Source organism: Diplotaxodon limnothrissa, linkage group LG16 (assembly GCF_057381915.1).
Source record: "Diplotaxodon limnothrissa isolate DT_005_m linkage group LG16, D_limnothrissa_male_GT1.1, whole genome shotgun sequence".
NCBI lineage: Eukaryota > Metazoa > Chordata > Actinopteri > Cichliformes > Cichlidae > Diplotaxodon > Diplotaxodon limnothrissa.
Genome location: NC_140611.1, coordinates 27,056,478 through 27,075,577, shown reverse-complemented (window position 1 = coordinate 27,075,577; position 19,100 = coordinate 27,056,478). Strand labels below are relative to the sequence as shown.

The following is a 19,100-nucleotide window of genomic DNA, read 5'->3' as shown; positions in this document are numbered from 1 at the left end:
GATAATAGGCAATGATAAAAAGCTACTGTGGAGATGTGACTCAAGGTCAAACCGGTAGAGCTTCATCTGTTTTAACTGCTGCTGCTGCTGCTGCCAACAATAGGAATAATGTGATGTAGTGGCAAACTAAACGGCGGATAAAGTCGACAACAGCAATGCGTCCAAACGCTAGCCAACGTGGGGCACTGTCCCATCAGCCATAATAATAAGTTAAATTATCAGTTTCCTTTTTAAATAAAGGCCTTCCACTTTGAAACTACTTCCTACTTTGTCTGCACGATTACTTTAGGAAGCCAAAAATATTCAAACTAAGAAAAACAGCAAAAAGGCAAGAAAAGTGTATTTTGCAGATCATCAGGCAAGTTAAGTAGTAAGCTAAGGACAGAGTGCATACCTGGCTGGCAACAGCGCATCTCTGGAAATAACCATCAGCTGCAAAACCGTAAAGCGACTTTTTGTTCTTATAGTGGCAACGCGCTGTTTCTCGTGTTAAGTGATTTTTGCTGGCTGTGTTGCCTGGAAGGCTCGGAGCTGGCTGACAGCTGCAATTCAACAGGTTATCCGATCACCGCAGTCTACAGCAGAGCCCGTCTGGCTTTCCATTCATCAGACAGACGCTCCTTGTCTGCCTTTGCTGCAGACATGCGCCCCTAGCAGCTCTGAAGCGTCTGTAGCCAATTGATAGCCGAACGAAATTCAATGGCTATATCAAAGCAGTTACCTAGTTCAAACAGGAAACCGATTCACGCACTAAGGTTTCTCCCGCGCGCTCTCTTTTTTTAATTTACCTTAAACACGTAGGAGTTTATATAATCCCATGAACTTGCACACTGATCCAGACTGAATGTCTCGGCTTGAAACGGAATTCATTCTTGTCCGACATCTAACATGCAGCGCGGACTGACAGGTATGGTTCCGCAGCGGCAGCAAAAGCAACAGTTGTTACATCCACCACTGACTTCCTCTTCCATCTCCTCCACAGACAACCAGCACGAGCTGCTATTCTGGGAACTTGGTCTGACACAGAGAAACGGATCACAGAGTGTGGACCCAGTCTGCCTCCCTGCTCGGCAATCGATTAGGTTACAAGGGGCCTCTTATTTCTAAGGCTGTTGCCAGATTATATCCCTGTGACGACAAAACATAAGTGGCATAGTCTATTGGGGGTTACCGTGTACTCAAGGGACATGTAAAGTGACCACATGTTATGTGTATATATATATATATATATATATATATATCACTAAATTACTACAATGTTATTGCATTTCTTTGGAAATAAAATTGTGGCAAAAGCATAGGCTATTTTATAGAATGATCAGTGTTGTCAAGAATGCAAACCATTAGTCTATAACTACTGCTTGTACAAGCTACAGTAACAGTTGATTTTAAGAATTTCGGGTATATATCTTCCAGTATTCATTCTTTTGTGGTAATTGTAATCATTGTTTTAGAAATGTGTTAAAACTTTTGACAATTTTAATTTCAGTGTACTGGGAGACTCCATCACATGACACAGACCTCAGGCATGTTTTGAGGGTGAAACAAAACAAGAAAGAAAGGAAAAAAACTACTTTCTAATAGTCTCTTTAAATTCAGTAACTTAAAAGTAAAAATAATTTGTACAGCACCAAAGTACAGTGACAAAATGGGAAAAGTTCAAGAACACAGCACCAAATATACGTCATTTCTTAGAATGATTAATAGAAGAAATTATGGTGCAAATTAGGTCATGAGGTCTGGTTTGCAGTGACATCATTGTAAATGTCAGAGTGTGGGAATGATAGTAAAGGGTGCTTTTAAACGTGAAAACAAAACCAAAAATCAAACCAAAAAGAGGTTGAGGGTGCAGGTGAGTTTAACACCATTCACACAGTGGCTCCCCACAGGTGTCACAGTCTAATTAATAATTTGTATTATATTGTCTATATAAACAAACAATATTTTATAATATTTATAAAACATATAGCTTGAAATTTACTGAAAGACAAGCCAAATTATCTGCTAGGTGAGATACACATTAAATGTCTATCGAGTTTAGATTTTGCTACAGAATTTCTGTTTTGGAAACAACGCTTAATATTTGAAATTGCCCTGTCTCATATACACCACACAAATCAAAAGTTTCCATAGGTCATGTTTGCAAGCAGCGGCCAGTCATCATGATTGGAAAAAATTAAGTGAAGCAACATAGCTACCAAGCCACAAATCCTCAAAAGTGACAGATGAAAGTTTTGTACTCCATGGTCTCCCTTTGGGTCCCCCCAGGCTGAATAGAACAGAATAGAATAGAATAGAATAGAATTCAACTTTATTGTCATTGCACACGTCACAGGTACAAGGCAACGAAATGCAGTAAAATGAAGCCTGCACGTGCAGTTTCTTTGACAGCCACTTGAGGGTACCTCCAAAACTGAGTCAGTTCATCAGTTACTTTTTCCTTGATAAAAATTGCCACAGGTAGCTGTAGCCAGCAGCTGTCTGCTAGGCATCACGTTTACAATTCAAGTCACTGAGTAGGACCTCTTGGCCGCTTTTGCTCTAAGGCCATCTTTGTGTCCAGTTATAGAGTCAAATTCCAGTGTTGTATACTGTTGTTACTTCAGACTTGTGTAGGTGGAATTAGTGCACTCTGCCTCCATATTTTATGAAGGTAACTTGCTGACCAAGCTTTCCTTTGGAAAACAGACTTTCAAGAGTTAAAGTAACACTGTCATCTATCTTTATGGTAGCATTTGAATGTCTCTGTAAGCTGCTGACTGGTGTGTTGCTAGCTAGCTTACAGTTTTAGCCAATGACTGTTTTCTACAGTCATTGGTTTTAGCTAAGACTACTTACATTGGCTTGCTAGCAGCAGTCAGTCAGCAGTCATAATTTTAAGGTGATCCAGTAAAATAAGTCAAAGATTACATGGTATACTACAAGTGATCTCGTTAGTGTAGTGCTCTTAGTTTTACTCTTGATGGTAAAACTAAGAGCCCATAAATTGTAATTTCATAGCAGAGTGTTTAGGCCCAGTAAAAACAATGCTGCTTAGCTGGCTCATCCAGGACTAGCTTCATGTAAAAAACATACTGGCTGCAAATGAAAGGTAAGTGGAGTGTTGGGAAATCCAAAAGTTTTATTCACCCTTATGTTTTGTTCGTTAAAGAGTTATGTGATGTGCTGTTAGCTGCATTTGGAGAGGTGTAGCCCTTATTATTATTATTATGTCCATGATTATTAATATTATTTGCAGTATTATTTTTATTAGACGTTTTGCATTGTTATATCAAATACATACAACTGAGTTGGATGTAGCTATATTTAAATATATTTGCCAAACCTATCCATCATCCTATTATACTTCAAAGAGCAAAGTGAGAGCTCAGTGTCTGGTTTGAAGGGGGGAATTGAGAGCTCAAAATTGCCAATGAAAATGTTCATTTTTTTCATACAAACGTATTTATTTGGTCCAAATTGGACCTGCATACAAAAATATATAAGAAATGAGTATGAATCTCTCAGATTTTCTTTTCAGATTTGACAAAATGCATAAAAAATTCAATCTGTATTCAGTGTAGTGACCACCGTCTGCTGCCCAGGCTGCAACACACTGATTCTCATAGTCAATGCTATAATCTTCCTCAGACATTCAGAAATCAGATAGCTTGTGTGTGTCATTTACAATGTAAGTCTAGTTATTATTAGTAGAAGTTAACACAATTTTTAAACTCAAAGTGTAAATGAATTTTCTAAACATTTCCTACGTGATAATTTAGTAGTAAATGTTGGACTTTCTTACACTGCATTTTATTTTATGGTTTTTAACATTTCACATTTAAACTATAACCAGTTTATGAAATAAAGTAGATTTCAATGAATGTTCTCAGATGTGTATGATTTGTTAACATATTCACCTGTTTTCACCTATTTATAATTATTTTCATCATTACTTCTGAGCTTTGCTTTCTGTTTTTCTTTGTTTGCCTACCCCGTGATTACCTTTCATACCCTATTTAACATTTTCCTATATTAGTAGTACACTACTACAACTAATACTACTACTTGAGAGGTTCTATTTTAGGACAAGACTGACCAGTTGACCATTTCCTCTGTCTCACTCTTGTCCCACACATTCAACACATTTATCTATATACGTGTCAGACAAAGAGGTCTTGGTTGATTTCAGAACTGGTCAATACCACAAGTGGAGGACGATCAGTAAATTGCGTGTCTGGTTCATTTGTTACCATCATTATTCTGAATGAATGTCAGACTGGAATGTGAATATTTCAGATTCACCTCAGGAGTGCCTTTGTCACACTTTAATCTTGGTAAAGGTTGTCTTTAATGTAAAATTAGTAAGTATTTATCCTGTTTTATCCTTTGTTGGTGAGATACCTTTGTAGTTAAGTTTTATTGTACTTTTTATTTGTAACATGGAATGGTTCTTTTTCTGTTGTGACCTGCCTGGACTTTTTTTTTTTTTTTTTCCAAATCTAAATATCAGATGTATTCAGCAAGTTTAGTCCAAATTGTGCACACTGTCTGGATTCAGTCTGTTATATTATCATTGTGGTGTTTGTCTTAAAAAAGAAAGAAATCAAAATAGTTTCTCTGATCTTTCTTTCTTTCTTTCTAAAAATTCTGGCCACTGTTCTGTTAAATGCAGTCAGATATGGGTGTGTTCTTAGCAGAGTATTTCCACAGTGGCAGTAATGAAAAATGTCACCGAAACAGATGTTACATTAACTGTATTTTGAGTAGTCAACACAATTAGACCTGTAAAAACAACATGGTATTGTTACTGATGGAAGCTTGACCATATAAACATTCATATAAACAGCAAAAATGAATCAATTTCAGTAACTGCAATTTTCATTTTACTGCCAGTGTTTGGTAATGTAAGTGTGTGACGTACATTGCCACTCTTTGCCGATTCACATTATTGTAGTGCTGAAAGTATGGAGTTGTAAGAAGTCAAAGGCACCTCTAAGACTTATTTTATGAGACTTTCTTTTAACATTTATTCAGTGTAACCAAAAAACACTGAGCCTCTACCATTAAGTGGCTGAATGCTTCCCCCTAGTGTCAGTGTGTTGAATAATTAGATACCCTTTTTAAAAGCAGTCCATAAATTAAATGCTTACACATGTAGGAATAGATTGCTTGCTAAAGATATAGATATTCACAGTGACAGGTTTTGTCATTTTGAGCCTTGCATAAATCCTTCAAACTCGAACTTCGAACAATACAAGAAAGATTTTTTTCTCTTCTCTCCTCTCTCTCTGTCTTTATATCACACAGCACACACAACACAGCACTGGTTTTCCTCCTTATGATACATCAAAATCTATTTTATTAAATTCTATACATAACATAGACACATAGATCATAAGCATCTATTTTGTTATTTGTAATACTTGTGTGTTATCACTCGAAATGTATTACCAGCAAGATTACTTCAAATCAGTATTACTTTTCTGTTCTGCTAGCATGCATTTTGCTTCCTCTCTAAGTATGGTCAGAAAGTTTCAAACATAATATAAACTTGTGTTAGTAAAAAATGAGTACAAGGCTATAAATGAGGCAGACCCATATTGGAAAATTGTCTAGCAAGGTCAGATAGAGCAAATAAAGATATGATCAACTCTGAGGAAGGCGCTGGTTTTTCTTTTTTCTTTTTCCCCACAATCAGTTTTCAGTTTCAGAAACATAAGCAAACGCTAATAACTGCCTCAAGACCCTTTACCTCAAAAACAGCCCCACTGCATATACGCCCACGGTTGCGGTTATTGCATCTGTGGTAATTTGTCATAGTGTCACATCCTCATCTACAACTGAAAATATACATATAATATATTAGGCTCATAAATTATTAGACAGAGACATGTTTCATGTAATCTTGTCTTTGCACACCACTTGGTACACTTGGTACAACTGTTGGGATTTATTGTATAATATGTGATTGAAATTCAGACTTGAATTCAATTTATGCAGCTTCAGATATTAAATCTGAAGCTGATTCAAAGTGTTTTATATTTTGTAGTTATTTGCTGTAATTTTAAATATGTTGCCCAATGAAATTGGTGCAATCTGAAAACAGTTTTTAAAACAATGCCCTGGAAAGCTCAGCAATAACAAAAGGCCTGAAAGACTGTTCGTATTTCATGCATTGACTGTATGATCCATTTCAGTTTAACCTGGATAAGATACCATCTCAAAGTAAGTGTCTATATCAAATTTCAACATACTACCCAGTGCTAATAAATTACCTATTCATGCTTAGCTAATGTTATATAGAGGTGGTGGTGGTGGTGGTGGGGGTTGGGGGAGTTGGTCATTATACCAAGGACTTCAAGACACAACAGCCATAAAGATTTTATTATATTTTATTGAAAAGGATGAGAATATTCTGGAACTGTTGGCATTTATTATCTAATTATGTATAACCATTACAGCTGTTAAACTCCTTCCTTGCTGTTATATCAATAAAAATGCTCATACCTACCATCTATAATTATCAGTATGAATTCAGTACTAAGTAACATTTAAAACACAAACCACAAAAAACAGGTTGTTTAAAACTAGTTTGTACATTCAAATCAATTGTAGGAAACCTTGCATGTGTGAAACTGTTTTGGAGATATGTGTTTCCAACACTCAGTGAAATGAGGTCTCAGCTATCTTTTTTTAAACTTATGATTTCCACACCCCATCCTCTCTTTGATCTTTGCTTTAATCTCCGTTAGCTATCAATTTAATCCCAGTTGGGTGAGAATGAATCTATTCTAATTTGGTTATTTTAAGATTATTTTGTTACAGTGCACATGCTTGTGCTTTCAGGTACACATCTTGCATTTATGTCAAATCACCCTCTGACCTCTGTGTGACCTCTGTTCCTTTTGTTCATTACATATGATCACGCCTATGCTGTTTTACTCTTTCACTGTTTCGAGATTCCCCCATGAGCCTTAAACGTGGTGGGAACTCAAACAGTTCTACCAATATTGTCAAAGTCCTCCTTGAGCTCACTACTCTCCCATTAAAAAATACAAGAAGACATGACATATTCAAGAAGACATCTGAGTAGACATCTACAGTCTACAGAAACATTGATAAATGGAAACACAGATGGTTTACAACAAGGTGTAAACCAGTTGCTATACTTAAGATGAGGAAAGCGAAATTAATTCTCAAGGAAGGAAACAGCATTTGGTGACACCCATGAGTTCCAGACAATGAACTTTGTCCAAGTATTGAAAACAATTTAAAGTTATGTTAATTTCTCTAATTCATTTTAACCTTCTAGAAAACGCTGTTACTACAAAACCTTTGTAAAACATCTTGAACTAAAGCTGAAAGTCTACACTTTAATCAGACAATAATTATTTGACTTAAAATCCACTTTGTTGATGGTGTACAGAGGCAATACGGCTAAATTGTGTCTTTGTGTCTTTGTCCAACAATTTGCACACGCACACATGCACACACACAAGGGAATACCAACTAAAAGTCTGTGATATCCCTGTAAATGCTGACAGAGGGCACTGTAGCTCTATCGAAATACAGGGGCTTTAAAAATGTGCAGAGCCAACACAACTATTGTCTTGAGTGCTTTAATACCAACTGACAAAAACAAAACAGAACATGACCACTGGTGCCTTCTGTGAACATCACAGAATGAAACAATGCATTATTTTAAAGGTGAAGCAGCATAGTGCAGCAGCATAATGACAAGTGATTTTATTTCAAAGCCAAAAATCTCAGACCACTCATTCTAATTGGAAACTTATATTACACATACATCCCATATACAAAGACCTCCCACACTTATAGATCTTGGTTGTAGTCATGTTTTGCCATCATTATAGTCATATTAACCTTTCAATAAATTGTAATTTAGAAAGATAGTGAGTAAACTAGATATCTGCACTGTTTTTAAAATGTAAAACTTGTGATCATAGAGCTCGCTTATCCTTTGCTTCTTATCCAGAAGAAAAAAAAGCAGACTTATAACAAAGACTGTTTAAGAGAGATTCTATATCAACAAACTCAATCACAGAACTGGAGTTACACCCAATAACAAGTGTATTCTTAGTCGTCCCCCCCCCCCCCCCCCCCCCCCCCCCCCCAACCACCCACATGCAGGTAATCTCCTAATTTAAATGCCTTAATAAATTCCTTAATACTTTGTAGTGGTTCTTTATATATATCATATAATATCATATATCATATTATATTCATATATATATGAAAGAAAATGAAGACAAGCTACATTTAACTTTTTTATGCCTATGCTTACAACAGCCATTACTAAAAGGATTATGTTTTCAGATTATCCCTCAGTTTGACATCCTTGGTTCAATATGTGAATCCATCTGACTATTGTCTATAATTTACTTTGACCCAACATTGACACTTGGACTGAAGGACGAATTGATTAGAAGTTGATGGTCAAAGATTAAGATCAACATTTTTCTGGTCCTAGTTAATTCTTACAAAAATGGCCACAACTTTAGTGTTAATTTGAACATTGAACATTATAGTCAGCTGCTTTAGCTCTTTATCTGTTTGTGGGCATTTTTCTTACTACAGCAGAGAGCTAGTTCTAGCTAACCCCAAGTCCCTGAGTTTAATACAATCTTTCTAGTAAGGAAAGTAATTTTTAATAATAAATGTATTTATAAAGCGCCTTTCAAGACACCCAAGGACACTGTACAATAGATGAAAACACATAATAACATGTCTTTACATGTTTGATATTCAGTTTTGTAATGGGGAATTATTTCTCAGTAGACTTCACAAGAAAGTCAAGTACTGTGGATTTATTGATACAACTGAAAGTTGTTAACTAGCTGTCTAGCTCTCTGCCTAGTAAAACATTCTGAGTGGGTGTGTTGTGATGGTAATCAGGGTAAGTGGGGAGTATTTGTGTTTGTTTCTGTAAGCATGATAGTGTGTAGGAGGAGGATTTTTTTTCTTTCTTTTCTTTTGGTTTTTTTTTTTAAAGTTGCTTATAAATAAAATTTTAGGTTAGTGTTTAAAGATGCAACTAGCTTTGGTAATAAAGACTGCCTAGTGCTCGGTTTACACAGTGGCTGTGGAGAATTTCTAAACAGACGGTCCAGTTCTATTTTTGTTGTGATTACTCTAATCATTCAAGCCCCCTGAACTTCCTGCTGTGCTTTTTGCATTTATTCATGAGTACCGATGTAGCATATCAAAGGAAAGAGATTATATGATTATCTTGACTGCCTATGATCTGGTTAGCATTTTGTACGTATGTTTTTCCCATATGTGTGCCAAACATCAGTTGCACCAAATTTCAGTAGGCGGATGTTTGACAGTCATGCAGTACTACTCTTAGATAACTTTTTCTAAAATCCTTTTAAAGAACATATCTACAAGTCTATAGATTCTGTCAGTTTTTGGTCGTCTGTATCCTCTCCAATTTATATTGATCAATTACGGCCATTAGCAGGACTTAAACCATAAAATCCAGTATGAACGTGCCATGAAAGAAAATTACAAATTCTAATGTGAGTCCTCTGTTTTCCTGCTCAACTATATGTTTTCACTGAGAATCCATTAAAAGTTCACAAGGACACAACTAAATCGAAAGTACCAGCAGAGAAGTCACAGGGACGCGCACAGACACTGTGACAACAACTGAGGGGAAGGACAGGACTAGACAAATCAGGTAATCAAAAAATTGAACACAGAAAGATAATGAGGCACAGGTAGGTCGAAACATGGATGTGAGGACTACCGATGACAATGAGACAGGAGGGGAAGTAAAACTAATTGCAAGACACAGGAGACAGATTATTCTCAATGTAAAATTGCAAATAAATGACAAACATGGCTGAAGCATAAAAATCTGAGTAGATTTAACAGATTAGAAATCAGCAGAGGATAGGACAAAGGATTAGTAAAGGGAGGTAAATGAACTCCATAATTACAAAACTAGGAATCACTAAATGCACAGAATACCCTCCTAAGACCCAAACTCATGGCATGCAGTCTTAATCTCTCTTTGCTATTTGGGCTGATTGGGACCTGATGAATGTAAAAACAAAGAATTACGAGATTTTTATTATTATTTTTTTTTTTACAAGAGTTTTGTTTCTGAGAAAAATGAGATCCACATTTACATTTACATTTTATGAAAATGCCAGTCACATTTAATTACAGAGGACCCACTTTAACCCATGGCCATTGGGAGTATATCTGGTGGGACACTTAGCTATTAGGTCAGAGTTACCCTTGTTAACAAAACATAAGTATATATAAATTAAGTATATCTGACAATCATCATACCAACGAACCTGCACTTAAAGGAGTTTACATGTTTCAGTAGATTCAGTGGCTACTGTGTGAGGGAATTTCCCACATGCTGTTAGCTGGTTCAGCCCAAGGAACTTGCCTTGCATTGTATCGCTAAGGGAACAAACAAGCACACAGTAACTGGTGGGTGACAAAAAATAAGCCTAGTAATTATTAGTGAATATAAAAATGTATATAATGAACATAACTCTAAATTTATAAGGTACGTATAAAACTTTCTAACAGAATGCCTTAAATAAAATGTATCCCAAAAGCTGTATTGTGAAATAGCCCTCTTAACACTACACCCCTAGGAATACCGATGAAGTGTAGTGCATATTTAGCATAGGGACAAAACAACATTCATCACAGGATATAAACTGGACCAAAGAACATTTTTCAGTCTCATTGTCTAAATTTGCTTCTTTATGTTTTAAAGAACACATGGTGTGGGTTCATTTGTGTTTAAATCAATGTGTTTGGTAGAAACTATCTTGGCATAGTGCCCTACCATGGATATGGATATCATTTTGCACACATGAAAAGCATGGATATTAGAGCGAACATGTACACTATAAACACACTATAAACAGGCTGTTTGAGATTTATGCTCATATTATGATTTAAAACGAATTCAGTAAAAGATCAATTTTCTACTCTTTCTATGAACACATACATTTTCCCTTGAATGCACGTTGTCAATAAAAGTCAGTTTGATCAATGCCAAAATAGTATATTAAAGCCCATTTAGTCATCTTATCACATCTTTACAACCACTTTGTGTGTTCACAGACAAACAGAGTTGTTATTCCTGCCTGTATCTGCTATAACACATACCATTCTGCTGTCACATTCAGTCCCCATTAGACACTTCATTGAGGCTAAAACTTTATTTAGCAGAATTTATCTTCAGTGTTAATTCCTACATTCATTTTTGTAACTACTGGAAATCTGTCATTAATTCGAAGCTTGAGGTTCTGACTTGTTATTTTGTAGAGTTGCTGTTTGTTCAAAAACAGTCCATTTCAGATTTAATGATGGTGATTCTGTTCTGAGACATGTGAAGCTAGAGACACCAGCAACCATAGTCAATTGTCTTCCAGGGGCGAGAGCAGGCGACATTTGAGGGAAATTTAAAACTGCTGGCTAAGTGTAAGGGTATTCACGTCAGCAGTAATGACACCCGGTTACGTCAATCAGAGGTCACTAATATTAATATTGAATCAGTCTGTAACTTTGCCAAAACAATGTCGGACTCTGTAGTTTTCTCTGGTCTCCTCCCCAATCAGACCAGCAGTGACATCTCCTTAAATTCCTCTGATTAGTGTCCAAAAAACTATGTTGACTTTATAGATAATGGGGAAACTTTCTGGGGGAAGCCTGTTCTTGTTCCATCCCTCATTTTTAGAAATCTGGCCAAATTTATTAAACCCCCCAAAATGTGACTATCCAGAGTTGGGACCAGGAAGCAGAGTGGCAGTCTTACACGTCTATCTGCAGCTTCTTCCTCCCATTACCCCCTCAAACCCCATCCCCTTAGGGACTGTGTCAGCTCCCAAACAGAGAAAAAATAAACTAAAAATCCGCAAAAAAAAGGTCTGAAATAAAATAAAAAAAATCACAAAGGAAGAACAATACAGCATCCACATTTGAACCAAAGAGTAAAACAGTGAATTGTGGATTACTAAACATCAGGTCTCTCTCTTCCAAGTCTCTCTTAGTACACGAGTTAATAACTGATCAACAAATTGATCTACTCTGTCCTTACAGAAACCTAGTTACAGCAGGATGATTATGTTAGTTTAAATGAATCAACCACCGAGTCATTCTAACCATCAGAAACCTCGAAGCACAGGCCGAGGGGGCAGTGTGGCAGCAATTTTCAACACCAGCCTATTAATCAACCAAAGACCAAGAAAGACTTTTTATTTCACTAGCTTGGCCCACGTCCTCATTTTAGGTTTAAGAGACATAAATCAGGACCTTTCCACAAATGTTTATCCATGTGATGATGTCCTCTTGTTTCTTTAATCTAACTGCTGCACTGACTTCTTTTTGAATTAAATGTTTGTCTTTGTAATCATTTTTTTTGTATATTTGTAATATTCTTTTTCTGTATTTCATGCATGTATTTTAAGGCAGGTGGGGATTATGTCTCCTCACCCCTGTCTTCATCATTAATGACCTAGTCCAGTATTTACTTGGGCGTAACTTAACCAATTAACCAATACTAACCTGACATATGTCAGCTGGTTCATCTGTGAAGATGTGATTGGTTAATTTGAATTTTTTTCTTTCCTGTTTTTAATTTAAGCACACTTTTACTATATGTTACTATGACTCTGATGAAGGCCACAAGCCGAAATGCGTTGGTCAGGCAATAAAGTTGTTCCTCTTCCCTTCAAGTGTTGCTGGAGTTCCTGTATTCCCATTTTAGGTTTGACAGCGTTTTAGTAGGTAAAGGTGAATGCTTGGACATGAACTGAGCTGCAGTTTGGGGAAGGCCTCGAAGGGGACTGGCAACGGCTTCCGGGCCTGGCAGATCCCCGTGTACTACATAGGAGTGAAGAAGTTAAAGAACTGAGAACAAGGAGGGAGGGAGGGTGGGGCACGTAAACAAGAATGAACAGCTTGCAGAACTGGGGGAATCTATATAGATGACAACCGGAAGGCAAGGCAAGGCAAGGCAAGTTTATTTGTATAGCACAATTCAACAACAAGGTGATTCAAAGTGCTTTACAGAGACATTAGAAACAAGAACAAATAAAAAGCATGATTTAAAATTGAATAAAACAAGCAAATAAACTAACTAACTAATTAACAAACAAACAAACAAACAACAGTATATAAAATCAAAACAGATAAAATCAGAACAGTAGATAAAATCAGTAGTTAAATGTAAGTTTTGAAATTTAAGCTTAAAGTGTGGATTTGGTGCTTTATTCAAATGCAGCTGAGAACAGGTGAGTCTTCAACCTGGATTTAAATAAACTGAGTGTTTCAGCTGATCTGAGGCTTTCTGGGAGTTTGTTCCAGATATAAGGAGCATAAAAGCTGAATGCAGCTTCTCCGTGTCTGGTTCTGACTCTGGGAACTGATAAAAGACCGGATCCAGATGACCTGAGGGATCTGGATGGTTCATACTGGGTCAGGAGGTCATTGATGTATTTTGGTCCTAAACCATTCAGAGCTATATAGGCCAGCATCAGAACTTTAAAGTCTATCCTCTGACGGACAGGCAGCCAGTGTAAGGACCTCAGAGCTGGACTGATGTGGTCCACTTTTTTGGTCTTAGTGAGGACTCGAGCAGCAGAGTTCTGAATGAGCTGTAGTTGTCTGACTGATTTTTTAGGTAGACCTGTAAAGATGCTGTTACAGTAATCAAGCCTACTAAAGATGAATGCATGGACTAGTTTTTCCAGGTCCTGTTGAGACATCAGATCTTTTATCCTTGATATATTCTTGAGGTGATAGTAAGCTGACTTTGTTATTGTCTTAATGTGTTTTTCTAAGTTTAGGTCTGCATCCATCACTACACCCAAATTTCTCGCCTGGTTTGTGGTTTTTAGATGTATAGATTGAAGTTCTCTGGTGACCTGTAATCGTTTTTCTTTGGCGCCAAAGACTATTACCTCAGTTTTGTTTTTGTTTAGCTGGAGAAAATTGTGGCACAACCAGTCATTGATTTCCTCAATGCATTTACCAAGAGCCTGTACAGGGCCTCGGTCTCCTGGTGACATTGTGATATATATTTGTGTGTCATCTGCATAGCTGTGATAGTTTATTTTGTTGTTGTTTATAATCTGTGCCAGTGGGAGCATGTAGATGTTAAACAGAAGGGGTCCCAAGATGGAACCTTGGGGAACTCCACATGTGATACTTGTCTGCTCAGATGTGAAGTTACCTATTGATACAAAGTATTTCCTGTTTTCTACGTATGTTTTGAACCAGTTTAGTACAGTTCCTGAAAGACCTGTCCAGTTCTCCAGTCGTTTGAGTAATATGTTGTGGTCAACTGTATCAAATGCTGCACTGAGATCCAGTAAAACTAGGACTGACATTTTTCCACTGTCTGTATTCAGACATATGTCATTAAACACTTTGGTCAGAGCGGTTTCAGTGCTGTGGTTCTGTCTAAAACCTGACTGGAAGGCATCGTAGCAATTATTCTGTTTTAAGAAGTAACTGAGCTGTTGAGAAACTGCTTTTTCAATGATCTTACTTAAAAACGGGAGATTTGAGATTGGCCACGCTCGGAAGGAGCGTGTTTGCAGGCGTAGTCCCGCTCCTGAAATACCGATACATAATCTCCAATAATTTGAAAGCCTGATGCTTAGCCTTGTTCACCCTAGCTGGTAAACTCAAAAACCAGTCTTATTTGTTATCATCTATCGTCCCCCTGGGCCTTACAAAGTTTCTGTCTGATTTCTCTGACTTTTTCTCAGATTTAGTACTCAGCTCAGATAAAATAATCATTTTAACATCCATGTAGATGTTAAAAATGACAGCCTCAACATGGCATTTAATCTGTTATTAGACTCAATTGGCTTCTCTCAAAATATAAAAGAACCCACCCACCACTTTTATCACACTCTAGATCTTGTTTTGACACATGGCATAGAAACTGAACATTTAACAGTGCTTCCTGAAAACCCTCTGTTGATCATTTCCTAATAACATTTACATTTACAATAATTGATTGCACAGCAGTGGGGAGTAGATCTCATCACAGTAGATGTCTTTCTAAAAGTGCTGCCAATAAGTCTAAGAATATAATTCATCCACTGTTATCATCTTCAATGTCTTGTACCAACACAGAGCAAAGCAGCTACCTGATCGCTAATCCAATAGAGGTCGATTATCTTGCTAATAATTTTACCTCTTCATGATATATGACTCTGAATGTTGTAGCGCCTGTGAAAAAGAGACTTAAATCAGAAGTACTTGACTCCCTGGTATAACTCTCAAACGTGCAAATAAAGAAGATAACTTGTAAGCTGGAGAGGAAATGGCTGGAGAGGAAATTTAGAAGATCATCATTTAGCCTAGAAAATAGTTTGGAGCTTAATAAAAAAGCTCTGTAAAGCTAGAACATGTTACTGCTGCAGCAAGACTACTGACAGGGACTAGAAAGAGAGAACATATTTCCCCTACTTTGGATTCCCTTCACTGGCTCTCTGTTAAATCCAGAATTGAACTAGCAATTAAGAATTTGGAAGGTCTTGAATAATTGGGCCCCATTTTATCTTAATGACCTTATGGTACCACATCACCCCATTAGAGCACTTTGCTCTTGGACAGCACACTTACTTGTTGTTCCTACAGTATTTAAAAGTAGAATGGGAGGGAGAGCCTTCAGCTTTCAGGCCCCTCTTCTGTGGAACCAGCTTCCAGTTTGGATTCGGGAGACAGACACTATCTTTGCTTAAAACTTTCCTTCTTTCTAAAGCATATAGTTAGGGCTGGATCAGGTGACCATGAACCCTCACTTAGTTATCTTGCAATAGGTGTAGGCTGCTGGGGGATTCCCATGGTGCATTGAGTATTTCTTCTTCAGTCACCTTTCTCACTCACTACGTGTTAATAGACCTCTCTGCATTGAAACATGCTTGTTATTAATCTCTGTCTCTCTTCCACAGAATGTCTTTTATCCTGTCTTACTCCTCTCACCCCAACCAGTCGCAGCAGATGGCCGCCCCTCCCTGGAGGTTTCTTCCTGTTAAAAGAGAGTTTTTCCTTCCCATTGTCACCAAAGTGCTAACTCATTGGGGGTCGTATGATTGTTGGGTTTTTCTCTGTATGTATTATTTCAGGGTCGACCTTAGAATATAAAGCACCTTGAGGCAATTGTTGTTTTGATTTGTCGCTATATAAATAAAATTGAATTGAATTGACTTGAATTCATATTTTTAAACCTGATCCTTTGTTGACATTTATTTGGTGCTCTTTGATTTATTTATTTTTTCATTAGCAATTGGAATCCATTTTAAAGTTGGGTGCAGACAAAGTAAAGTCAATAGACTATTTAATTTATTCTCACTCTGTCTGTAGACCCTCAGCTGTGAAATTGCAGAACAGAAACAGAGGCAATACAGACACTTTGAAAACACTGAGAGAGGATGTCTGCCTGGAGTGCAAAGTCACACCACTCTTGCCTGCTTCATTCATGCTATTTGTTGTGGTGCATGTGTGTCTCAAAATGTGTATGTGTTCTACACGTATGTGCGGGCCACTGTTTTTTGTGCTAGAGGAAACACACATAAATGTCACACATAAAAACTTCCAAAGATACTAATCAGCCATCCTTGACCTTTACAAATTACAGAAAGGGGTTTTGAAGCCGAGACACCTTAGTCTGTATTAAATCACTCTCCAATTACACTTGGCCTTGTAGAGCTGTGTCCTGGATTAGTTATAGTTTTTTGATTCTTACTGTTTACACAGGATTTATCATCATGACATCAGTGGCTGACAAAAGCTCAGAAGAAGACTTAGATGGAAAATAAGCAAAATTGCCATGCAGTGGCATCTGGCAGACAGTCAAAAAGGTCAAAAAGCTTTCCATTTTGTGAAAGCACAAAGATGTGTTTCTACTCAGTATATGTCATGACCACTTTCAGGCTAGTCTTTTGGGTTTATTGATAGTTACTTAGAGTCCAGCCATGTGTATCACAACATCTCTTCGTCAGGAAGTTGCAGCAAAGTTCATTACATTGCCCAGGACTGATCTGAGCTCTCCTACAACAACTACAGAGACTTTATTTCTATTGATCAAGTTTTTTGTTTTGTTTTTATTTTTTTATTTTTTTTTTGTTTTGCTTCAAACAACATGGTATGAAGTGGCCCTCTAGCAATATTGCACTCTACTATTACATTCCACTATATCAAAGACACAGTTATAGCGTCGGACTCTCTGACACAGTGATAAAGTGATTGTGACCATACAGCTTGTTGATGTATAAACTGAAGGCTTTTGTTATTAAATGCAAAATACACAGCACTTCACATAAAACGTACAGCAGATCAATGTGGCATTCTGAACAGGCAACTGATCCAACATGTCCAGCTTAAAGACATTTTTTAATTGTTCCATCAAGAGTTTGGCAACATTTGACTTCACAGTGTTATCAGCTTTAAATCACAGTGGAGGGATATATATATATATAGCTCATATGTAGCAAAACTGCCCCAGAGTACTCCACTTTTCTGAATTAAATGAGATTAGTGAATTCTTTACCTTAGACAAATAGTAAAAGGATAACACATTTCTTATGTAAAAAGTCAACTAAATATTATTAAAAATGCTGCAACATACATACATTGTACAACATAATATTGCTGTGCTCTTTTCTATCAATAGCATGTAATGAAACAACAGCAAGAGCAAAACCAATTAGATCAATTAGTAAAAAATATCTTTTTTGTCATGTTTTTCTGAATTGTTTTACAGAGTTGAAGTACTGTGTGCTATTGAAAATGCTTCTCTGATGAAAAATTCCAAAACATCACACATAAGTGTTCGATATGAATAACAAAATATAGACCGGACTGCCTTCAGTACTAACTGATTGGTTCCCAATATAAAAAACATGAAAAGATATTGATACAGTCTGTAGCGTTGATGGAAAAATAATATATCAAAAATAATTTTATATTAAATAAATATTTAAATAAATGTCAGGTTCACATGTTATATCCTTCATAATAACCATATACATAGGCAGTGGTTTTCTGTCAAGACAACCAAAATTTAAAAACAGATAGAAATAAAAAAGTTCCAAAGTAAATGTTGTCATGAAGCTCCATGCCTGTTAATAAGTATGGTTGTGCATGCTTTACATCACTGCCATCTTGTGGCTGCAGATGGCTACACATCCTGAAACGTGTTTCAATCTCATAAAAGACTGCAGCTCTCTGTTTTGAGGGTGTGTCCATCTTTTATTGACTGGAGCTGGGGTAGCTGACTGGTTAGCAGCCATTTTTTTTTTCTTGTGGTTTGTACTGGTCTTTGATGGTAAACTGATAGGAGAGCAGCGTGTGAAGCAAACTGCCATTGGCTCTGCTTTTACTGCTCTGAGATCACTTGCTATGGAAACAGAGCTAGGACAGGCAAGTAAACGAGCATCAGTGATTTTGACACCACCTTAAATAACATGTGTGATGTAGAGAAGCGTGAAAAGGTTGACAATAACTTCTTTAGTACATTAGAGAGGAAAACTGTGGCAATGAAGAAGAGGACACAGCAGCTCAGACCATGTCCAATCTAATAAAACAGACAAGTTGAGTAGATGCAGGCTCTGCCAGCACTCAAACTAGCATATATGAGATTGTCTGGATGTAATTTTGCCAACACTCCATCTTCATTTTTCATAAATAATTGTAATCCCTCCTGTACTTATTGACATTTAACCATCTCCTCAAGCCTCTTTATTCAACAGCTTTGTAAAAATTACTATTTTATTTAAATTTACTTAAAAAATCAAGACTTTGGCCTGTGTTTCTGATCTCATGAACTACTGTTTCTTTGCTTCTTGTTCCCCCCCTCATTGGAGGACTCCACTGCAATGATATGATTTATAGATTATAAATTATTATATAATTTATAATATTCCAGTGTATTCTAATAATAAGACTTTATGCATGCTGAGGTGTTTCTGTGCTTCTTTTCCCAAAGGAATGGTTTGAAACATTTCCTGCACCACTTGCATTGCCAGCTAATAATAATATATCCTTTTGATAATTTTGATATTTATTTAACTGTAGTACAATTCTTCAGCCAGGAAGGAGTG

General features: G+C 36.8%; 1 pseudogene; it reads left to right on the top strand.

The window, feature by feature from the left end:
- The first annotated feature begins 9,737 nt into the window (after window positions 1-9,737).
- On the top strand, window positions 9,738-15,395 carry LOC146616352 (uncharacterized; annotated as a pseudogene).
- The last annotated feature ends 3,705 nt before the right edge of the window (window positions 15,396-19,100 follow it).